Source organism: Triturus cristatus, chromosome 6 (assembly GCF_964204655.1).
Source record: "Triturus cristatus chromosome 6, aTriCri1.1, whole genome shotgun sequence".
NCBI classification, from domain to species: Eukaryota; Metazoa; Chordata; class Amphibia; order Caudata; family Salamandridae; genus Triturus; species Triturus cristatus.
Genome location: NC_140589.1, coordinates 605076895 through 605087761, shown reverse-complemented (window position 1 = coordinate 605087761; position 10867 = coordinate 605076895). Strand labels below are relative to the sequence as shown.

General features: G+C 46.4%; 1 long non-coding RNA gene across 1 annotated transcript; it reads right to left on the bottom strand.

Annotated features, from left to right (window-relative positions):
* Positions 1-7318: 7318 nt before the first annotated feature.
* On the bottom strand, positions 7319-8307 carry LOC146817558 (uncharacterized). The gene is made up of 3 exons (XR_014962551.1): positions 8246-8307; positions 8073-8134; positions 7319-7610 (listed from the first exon to the last, which is right to left on the bottom strand). It is a non-coding gene; the product is annotated as an uncharacterized LOC146817558 (long non-coding RNA).
* Between the last annotated feature and the right edge of the window lie 2560 nt (positions 8308-10867).

Here is a 10867-nt window from a genome sequence, read left to right as displayed (position 1 = left end):
TAAAGGCCATACTGCAGCTGAAGTGTGCCTTGTTCACCCATCAAGCCTTTTTCCCCTGCAGCACTGAGAGAGATTATGATGGAATGCGACAGGTCTGCCCGCTATGTAGCCACTGCCTGTGGAGGCAACACTGCAGGGCCCACATGTGTCAAAGGTTGTGCATGACTAGTTGTAGGAATCTAGCTCTATATATACTATATCAAAGTAAGGTATACAGTGCAGTGGATCCCCAGAGGTTTAGCAGAGGCTAAAGTAGGTAATAGCATACTCTCATTTGTGGTAGTGTGGTTGAGCAGTCAGGCTTATCAGAGGGTAGTGTTCAGCATTTGTTGTACACACACAAGCAAGAAATGATGTCACACTCAGACTGAAAAACCTCTAGAATAATTTTACCCCTACAATAGTGAGTTTAAGACTTTTGAAATGCTAAAAGGGACTTAACCAAGGCCCTAGCAAGACATAAAAAAATTAGAAAAAATGTCAATTTAAAAAATGAGTTGAACTAAAGGCAATTTTTGGATTCTAGTCGTGTGAGCAGGTGTTGACCAAGTGGTCCAACAAATCAAAGTTGTAGACCCCACCGCTGATCCACCAATGTAGGAAGCTGGCTCTATATATGCTATACCAAAGTCAAGTCCAGTGGATCCCCAAAGGTATAGCCGAGGCTAAAGTAGTTAATACCTGTTGGACTTTTTTTTTTTTTTTGGCAGGGTCATCACAGAACTTTTTGACTTCCTTCCTGTATTTTTTCTGACCTGTTTATGTTGGTTTTATGACTCTGGGCACTTTATCATTACTATTTTAGAAATGCCACTTTTAGACGTTGGCAGTTCTGTGTGCTTATGAGTCTTTGTGCCCTGCCTGGATGTGTATTCACCCACTGGTTTAGACTGACAGGAGAGAGGGGATGAGCATTCAGTCTAGACACATGGGGGGAGGGTGGGGGAGAGGTTGGATGTGTCCTGCCTTTCTTGGTTGACTCAGCGCTACGCTGAATAGACCTGGTCTGCTTTTCAGTGGTGGGAGGAGTTGCACCTGCACCTGAATAGAGCTGTGCCTACCTTCTACAATGCTGTCTATGCCTCTCCTGTTGTGTGTCTGGGGCCTAGGCTTGGAATGTGAATGGGGGTGTTGTGCATTTCTAAACAGTCTTTTAATTACCCCCCCACACCCCGATCAAGGACCTTTTGACTATAAGTACAGGGGCTGTGACCCCATGATTTTAGACTGCATGGACTTGTAAATAGACGCTGCTGGCTCTACACATTGCACATTGTCAGGAGGAGCTGTTGTGCTGCCAGGAGGAACCACCATGGGACTTTGTTTGCTGTGCTGACCTGCCCACAAGGATCCTGTGTTGTGAATTACTGCCTGCCTTCCTGTGCTGGTTTCCCCCCAGTGCTCTCCAAGGAGTGCTGCTATGCCCCTTGATTATTGCAAACTCTAGCGCCTGGTACAGCGCTTCATCTTGAAGCAACTGGAAACCTTTCTGTGCTTGGCAGTAGGGGAAGATTCACCAGTGTAGTTACTGGGCTGAAGGTATTGGTTGGGACCTCTTATGCTTCTAGAAGCCTCGTGTGCTGGCTCTGTATTCGCAGCCTGCGCTGCTCCAGCTCTAAACTAAACCCCCACCTGATGCTGGGCAAAGCCACTAGCAGGGAGAGCCTGCCGGCAGAGGTGTGGTTGGAAGGAGTCCCCCGGCGTTGCACTGCAACCACCCAGGAAGCATTGCCATGGGCAGAAGCGAGCCCAGCCAGGAAGTCCAGCTCCGCCTGCCTCCGAGCCAAGGGGGGAGTCGCAACACAGGCCGGAGAAAGGAGCTCTGCTCGGCCCCGCCTCAGGACAGACGTGTACAGAGGAGAAAGGGTGCCATTCACCGGCATCAGCCAGGAGGGCTGCGCAGGGAAGAGAGCCGCAATGGACCCTGTCCCGGCCCAGCCTGCCTCGGCTGCACCAAAAGGAAGCCACATGGGGGGCCACGCTTGAGAATACAGGCACCCACAAGGGCCTTAGGCAAGTCCAAGTTTGGGGCGGGGTAGCCCCACAGCCATCAGCTGTACTGCCAAGTCACGGGCAGCTCCATTTGACCCCCGGGCGTGCCAGCACCGCAAGGTCGTGGTGACCAGCCTTGGGAGTGGAGGGCTCCTGCCATGCATGATCAGTGCCGGGTGTCTTCCCTCCTTTGTTTAGGGATACCTGGCACATTGTTACTGGATTGTTGGGACGGGGTGGAACCCGCGAGAATCCACTGCATTCATAGTATAGATGTGCAGATGCTCTGCACCCTATACTCTCCTGGGGGTACTTTGTGATACTTGCGGGTACAAGTGCTGACCCATGAATGTTACTTCTGCATCACATGCCCTGATATTGATATAGGTAATTTCGGACCCTAAACGGGTTTGAATAACAAGACCAATACATGTGTCTGCATAAATATGCACAGTGAAGTGCCGCTTATGAGGTGCTGGTACCATGTGGTAATTCATCTAGCGTTCCCAGAACTGCTCCATGTTTATGCCCTGATGTAAAGATGTATGATGTGGTTATTCCTTGCAATGATAGCATAACAAGTATTCTTTCAGGAACCGCATGATATGTACAGTGTTGGTGTAGGGTGTCTTTGAAACATATGCATCCTATAATGTGTTTCCTGTGTTGAACTGCTTATGCTGTTATGACCATTTCCCAATGGCATAGTGATTTATGATCTATGTGACGTCATGACAAGTGCCTAGTGGCACAGTGATTTATGTGATTGTGGTCTAATGTGTTTTATGAACAATACAAAGGATATTTTTACATAACTTTGTGTGAAGTCTCGTTGTGGTGTGCCTAGTGTGTCACTGGTGGGTGAGTGTGTTGTGCAAACGCTTTTAACATTGCCTCTGGGATAAGCCTGACTGCTCTGCCAATCTACCAAGGTGGTGAGCAGGGGTTATCGTATGTGTGTAACTCCCTTACCCTGACTAGAGTGGTGGGTTCTGCCTGGCTTAGGTGCATACCCTAGCCAACCAGAAATCACATTTCTAACAATGCGTTTCTCTTTTTTGGTAGTGTGGTTAGGCAGTCAGGCTTATCAGAGGGTAGTGTTAAGCATTTGTGGACACACTCAGGCAAGAAATGATGAGTCGCGCTCAGACTGAATCCAAGCCAATTAATTGTTGGTATAAAAAGTTATTTTGTGTTTTATTTCTAGAACCAAGATGTACTTAGTAGCAGGTAATTTAAACTCTTCATACAATGTTACTTTTCAAAAGACAGTTAATACTAGTTTGGTAGGAACATTTAAACTACTTTTCCAGTTCAGAAAACGGTTGGTAAGCTGTTCAAAAACACTTGAAATTACATTTAGAGTACTTTTAGATTACTTTGAGATCACTTCTAGCTTGGCATGAAACACACTTCTAACACAGTTTAAGCAACACTGGACAATGGAAACTGGTTAACTCTGGTGAAGGCACTAAGTTACTTTTTATTGCAGTACAACACAAGAATTTCCAGAGAGAACACACCATTCAGTCCTATGTAGAAAAACTAAGTTTTAAGTTTGCTGGTACGTAAACAGTTTTGGGGTTGGGGTTTTGGAGGGTAGGACCAAATTTCCCCACGGTTTAGGTTGGCACTCAAGGGACACCACCAGCAGCATTAGGGTGGCCGAATGCAGGGTGACTATGTTAGCCAATGGGGCCAAGAGACACCTCAGTTGGGGGACTGCTCACGGGCAGGCCATTCGGTCTAGGTAGCCAAGCTCCATGGCAATAGGGGTCCCAGATTAGCACCAAATCCCTGCCACCAGTGGGGCATGGGCGGCCGGGTGCAGGGTGTTCATGAGGTGTCGGAGCCCAATGCTTTCCTGTGGAGGATGTATGTCACGGAATAGGACTGTTGACTCTTCAGTTTGGTCTGCACCAAAACACTCAGCCTGCAATGGCAGGGTGGGGGTGTTTTGCTGAGGGGTCTCTGAGGGTGACACAGTACATGCTCCAGCCCTCAGAGGCCTTATCTGGTCACAATGCCCTTGGTACCCGGGTTGCCTTTTACAAGGGACCTACATGTGTCCTAGAGTTGTGCCAATTGTGGGTACAAGGTATAGATTTGGCAAAGAACACTGGTACTAGGGCCTGGTTAGAAGGATTTCAGCACACACTCAGTCAAGTTGGCATCAGGCAAAAAGGTAGGGAGGTAACCATGCAAAAAGTGCACTTTCTTATACTTGGTAAATGCAGGATGCTAGCAGACGCAGGATTCTCAGGACTGGAACTGTAGCACTTTGTTGAAATGATTGAACCATTTCCTGTATGTCGGTAATCCTCTGAGGTGGAGGAAATTTATGAAGACGGGTGGTGTCCAATACTGACACTATGAAGTTGAGTCATTTGAAGGGCCTTGGGTGAGGTTGGGGATTGTTGATTGAAAATCCCAGGTTGAACAGCAGAGATACTGCTGGCTGCAGATGGTATAACACCACATCCGATTGCTCAGCTTTGATAAGCCAGCCATCCAGGTACGGGAAATTGGGGATGCATAACCTCCCAAGGTGAGCCGCCAGCACCATCACCACCATGGTAAAGACTTAAGTGGCTGATGTTAAGCCAAAGGGAAGTACTGCAAATTAGGGTGGAACCCATCACAAAGTGCTAATACGTCAGATGCATCCATAGGATGCAAATACGGAAAAACACATCCTGCAAGTCAAGTGACACAATCCAGTCTTTAGATTCCAGTGCCAGCAACACTAGGGCTAGGGTTAGCATCTTAACTTTTCCTTTTTGAGGAAGAAGTCCAGCTCTCTGAGGTCCAGGATTGGACGCAAAATCGCCGTCCTTCTTGGGCACAAGGAAATATCGGAAGTAGCATCCTTGTCCCTGTTCCAGCACTAACTCCACTGCTCCTTTCTGCAGGAGTGCTGCCGCATCTTGCTGAAGCATGGCAAGATGGTCTGAAGTAGGGAAGGAAGACTTGGGTGGGATGCAGGGGGTGGAGTCTGAAGGAAAGAAAGGATGTAACCTCTTTTTGGTTTAAATCTTTTATTGACGTTTCAAAACACACAGAAATCACCAACAAAAGAAATTATCAGCTTCCTGTGGATTCAAAATGAGTGGCCGGGCCCCTTACCACTACGATTGAAATCAAAACTGGAATTGCCCACCCCGAAGATATCATAGGAAGTTCCAACAGGGGTGCCGTCGAACAACAAATTCTAAACCACCCCCACCCCCTCCCCATGTTCCACGTCCATCAGCCCCACTCCTCGTTGTCTCAACAGGTCTTGATCCCTACTCTTCCATCTGCTCATCGGATAAGCGCAGCAAGCGCAGATAGCGAGGGCAGGTGACCTCCCGAAATTCGGAGGACAACAGCGCCAGAAAGGGTTTCCACACTTCCCTGTATTTGGAGCCCTCCCCTGCCAGCGTTAGCATAAGCTTTTCCATGCCGAGGACATGCCATAACCGGTATAACCAGCCCGTGAAAGTAGGAGTGGTGGGGGTGCGCCAGTGAAGAAGTATGTTCTGTGTCGCTGAGCCCAGTGCTATGGCTATCTGTCGACCCCTACGAGATTTAAGCGGGTAGGTCAGAGGATTTGGGAGGCCCAACAGTGTGTACGCCGGGAAGCGCGGTATCGCTGTATTAAAGTGCTTGTCCACCTCATCTAGCACCTGGGACCAATATGGCTGGATGTGCTCACACTCCCAGAGTAAATGGGTCAGGGTGCCTATCTGGTCACATCGCCTCCAACACTTCGCGTCCCTCGTCTGGTCCATAGCATGTAGACGTTCCGGGGGTGTAATACCAATATGTCGCGACCTTTGTGAGTGTGTCGGTGAGTCACATATGGTAGGCTGAATGTCGGGCCCTATAATAAATTCCCTCCCACTCCTTGTGCGTCAAAGTTCTACCCAGCTCCCTCTCCCATCGCGTCCTACCCGGGTGGTAAGTGTGTGCGAATCAAACCTGCATCATCCTATACAGATCGGAGATTAGCTGTTTGTCCGATGTGCGTGTTACAAGCCATCGCTCATACTGGGAAAGTCTTCTATTTGCAAATGGGCGGACCCGCTCGTTGAGCGCCCAGTGCCGAACCTGTAGGTATCGAAGCCGTTCCGCTTCAGGTAGCCCGTATTCCTGCTTAAATTGCTGAAACAGGCGCACACCGTCTGCGTCATGCATGTGATATAGAAAACGGCATCCGGCTGGTTTCCATCTGCCGAAGGCTACCGAATCCATCCCAGGGGCGAACTCCGGATTATCGAACAGGAGAGTAAGCGGGGAGGGGAAGGTAGTGAACTTGTGGGGGACGTTAGCGCGGTCCCATATCTCCAGAAGGACACGGGTGATATAGGAAGCGTAGAGATTAGGGGGCCTATGCTGTTTGCGTAGAAAAGGAATTTCCTGCAGGGGTCTTGCTGCTACCGCCTGATCCTGAAACAGCCAATGTTTCTCCGACTCCTAGCGGCTCCATTCCAACAAGTGACGTAACTGGGTAGCCCGGAAATAGAGCTGAAGGTCCGGAATCCCCGAGTCCCCCATTTTCAGGTGGGAGAGTGGACAACAACCGCTCCATGCGCGGCTTTTGCCCGTTCCAAGTAAACTGGGCAAGCTCTGATTGTGTCTGCTGTATCCATCCGGTAGGCGGGTGCAAGGGGATGGTGCAGAAGAGGTATAGGATCTGCGGCAATAGGGTCATCTTGACCGCCGCAATTTTGCCCAGCCAAGAAAGGGGATAATATTTCCACTGCCTGAGTTCCTGGCGGATCTTCCGGCACAAGGCTGCATAATGTAGAGCCACCACCCTTGGAAGTGTGGGGGCCAACTGAATCCCCAAGTATGGAACGGAGTCCTCTGCCCACTGGACGGGAAGCGAGCTCTGCAAGTACTCTCGGGAGGGTGGAGACAGGGCGACACTAAGGGCTAACGACGTGGCTGCATTCACCTTGAACCCCGCGACCTGCGCGAAGGTATCCAGGTCCTCCAAGCAGGCCCGCAGTGCGTCACGCGGGTTAGTTAAGGATAACTTCAAAACAAAGAGAGAGAGTGTAAAAAATTGAAGGAACCACTCTTAGTCCCCCTGGGTCATCATAATCAAACAACAAAAGTGTCTCCACATAATAAAGTTTTAAAGAGAGGGAAGGAGTCACTCAAAGTGAAAAAAGGAACCCTCACTCACCAACCTGGTTGGTGAAATGCTTCATCATATGGTCCCCACCAGAAATGCCGAATGCATTTCTGGTGTGCTACGACGCTTAAGTATAGCAGAGCGTTTGTATCTTGAAACCTTAAATGAGGTGTAACAAGTGAGAGAGAAAGTGTGATTAAATTGGGGGCCTTTTTTAATCCAAAAATAATTTTTAATTGTGGGCAAAAAGGACAACAGTTAAAATGGGGTGAAGTGGATGTCCCGAACTGGTAATTAATTGACCAGATACATCCTGAAAAAATAGTCAACATGTTTCAGCTTCCATATTAAATTCGTTGAAGCTTTCGTCAGGACCAGAAAACACCACTGCGGTATAAGCACGCTAAGGCTTACCCTAACCTGTGGCGTGAATTTATATGGCAACTCACGGTTATGTGGAGACCTTCAGGAATTTCCCGAAAGCCAATGGAATCTGAAATAGCAAAAACAAAACAAAAAATTTCATTCTAATTGAAATAAATTTAAATGTAATTACATTCAGTATTCTTAAAGTGGATATCCCCAATTTAAATAAAACTCATTTGTCACTACTAGCCTTAATATCAGTCAATAGTATGTATTCATTTGAACCAGATTTCATTCAAAAGATAACACTGAACTTTACAAAAGAACTTCTAAAATTCAATGTCATCAAGCATTGAGGTCAATGTCTAAACGAATATATAATGGGTAAACAACTTGTTTGTCTTGATTACCATAATGTTATGTCAGGCATATTTTTCCTGAACGCATTAGTGACTATAACGCTGGTATAAACAATGATCAAAGAACATGACTTGCTCGGACTACATTGAGAATGCTAGTTCGACAAATGGCAGGCAAAGTAACATACAAACGTGATGCATGAAAAAATCAGGAAGTACACAGGGCTTACATAAAAAATAGAAAAGTTCCGCTCCTTAGGAACTGCTGGGTAGCGGGAGCCTCAATGTAAATCTGAAAGTAATCACAGAGGTATTGGTATTAAGAGACCTCTATGTTTACAGAACCCCCGTTCAAACTCTGCCGATAAACAACAGCACGGTCCCATAGAGAGGAAGTACTCACTCAACAAAGGTTCTACCGCCGGCCGTAAAAACCTACTAGGTCCCTGCAGGCCTGGAGATGGACACTGATTCTTGAAACTGAAAATAAATACTAACGGGTTTTGATTAAACGCGCCAAACCTCCGTGTGCTTCCGGGGCTATGGCATCACATGACCGCTACGTGGTCACGTAATTGCGGATGGCAAAAGGTTAGTTCCTGTTAAAAAAGCTAGAACACTAACTTAGGACTGCGTTCGTGTTTGTGAAACTTTATTTAAAAACAAACCATCGAACCCGACATTCGTTCATAATAATCTCACCTTGCGTAATCATTGATGGTGAATAATTATTTTCTGTTAAAAAAAACCAAGGCACTAAATTGGGACTAAGTTCATGTCTGAAAAACTTTATTTAGACGAATAAATGAACCCAGCAATAGCACAGAAAAATCCCCAAATGATGTACAATTGGAGAAAATATTAAGAAATGTAATAATGATGTTATCAAATATTTATTTTTTTTAAAAAGGGGAGGGGGGTGCAAATTAATTGCTTGCAACCAAACACAGAACCTCACTACAGGCATTATAGGAAATGCTAATAATTAACCCAAAGCCTAATTGGAAGGGGAAAACCAAAGGTGGTATGTATGAAACTTTATTAACACTAAATATGTGTCCCAGCCCACATAGTGTGTCAAACATTCCCGCATCTGGATGTAAAGATTGGTGAATGCGCACTAGATTACAGATTGGTAATGCCTCATCACTGACCCTCATGGAATATTATCATTGAGACCATGAATATGTGTAGACAAACCATAAATCCATCGCTGTTCCTTCTCGAACAGCAGATGCGATGATCAAGTCCCTGATTTTATATGCTCAATGATGGTCCATTGCATGTCATTAGGTGTGTGATTAAACTTCAAGAAATGGTCTGTCAGCTTGGTCGTATTTTTCTTACAGCGGACGTTACTCCGATGTTCACACGTTGCTTGATTTTTCGAGAGGTCATCCCTACATATCTTAAATCACAGGGACATGTGATTAAGTACACCACGTTCACTGTATTGCAATTTGAGTGTGAACGTTTGGTCCAGATTTTTCCAGACTCCAAATCCAAAGTTTTCGTGGCTGTGGTTAAATGACAGACACTGCATGATTCGCAGGGAAAATGTCCTGTAACACGGGGTAGGCCCCAAGAAGACCGGACAGAAGAGTCATCCGTGGTGGGAAGTTTTCTTGGTCTCGTATGTACCAGAGCATCCCTGATGCGTCTTTCTTTCCTAAAAGAGAAAAGGGGTTTCTCCCACTTGATGTTATTGCTCTCCAGGACACGCCAATGTTTCTTATTCGAGTTAGAGACCGCATTGGATGCTATGCTATACGTAGTAACACAGGTAAGAGGAATCTCATCAGTTTGTTTTTGTGTATCCTCTAAAAGGACCTCTCTGTTGATTCCTGGCTCTTTTACAGCTCCTATTAAAAACAATTCTGGATAACCTCTAATCCGCAATTTTTGTGTTAAATCCTTTGATTGTGTGTGGAAATCCTCAACCTAACTACAATTACGCCGTATGCGTAAAAATTGTCCGTAAAGGAGATTTTCTCTTAGAGGTCTCGGATGGAAACTTGAAAAGGTTAACAAGTTGTTTTTTGCTGTTGGTTTGTAGTAAGTCCTTGTAAATAGATGACCTTCTGTCTTAATTACTACAACATCAAGGAATACCATCTCATGTTTGTGGAACGAGTATGTGAAAGTCAAAGTCTGATGACAGGCGTTGATCCAGCCAAAAAACTCCCAACAAAGTATGCTCAGTGCCTTGCCAGATGATCAAAACATCATCTATATATCTCTTCCAGAATATTAAATTGGAAGTGTACGGATTAGTTGGCGCCAGAATGAATTTACATTCAAAATCCTAGACGTACAGCCCAGCCACACTAGGGCAAAGGTACTGCCCATTGATGTACCGGTGGACTGGAGATATAGAGCACCTTTATATTAAAAAAAGTTATCTTTGAGTGCTAATGTTGCGCAATCAATGATGAATTGTTTCGGGGTCTGTAAAACCCAAGGAGTTGCCCCCAATGCTTTGCCAAGGACCCTGATTGTATCGGTGTTGGTGAGTGGTTTAATAAAAAAATCACAATATTTTGACAGAGGCTAAGGATAAGGATAACACATCATCCGCGTAGAGGCTTATGGTATGAACATACCCCCAAACTTGATTCCTGAAACCGCTGGGTTTTGCCTGATCCTTTGGGCGAGAGGTTCCATATAAGCGGCAAAAAGCAGAGGCGACAACGGACACTCGTGCCCCGCTCTATAGGGAAGCTGGAGGACGTGTGGCCATTTACCCGAACCGAAGCCGACGTGAACTTGTAGCAGTTAAAAATGTGGGTGCAAAACTTCTCTCCCAGTCCCATCCGTATCAACACCCGCTCCAGATAGGGCCAGTGGACGCTGTCGAACGCCTTTTCAGCGTCGATCGTGAGCAGCATGTATTCTCCCGTCGCACGTGAGGCCTTTTCCACCGGATGCAAAACACATTTCGTGTTGTCAGGTGTTTGACGCTCTGGGATAAACCCCGCCTGGTCCGGGTCAATAAGACCGGGCATATAGGGTGCTAGCCGGCTGG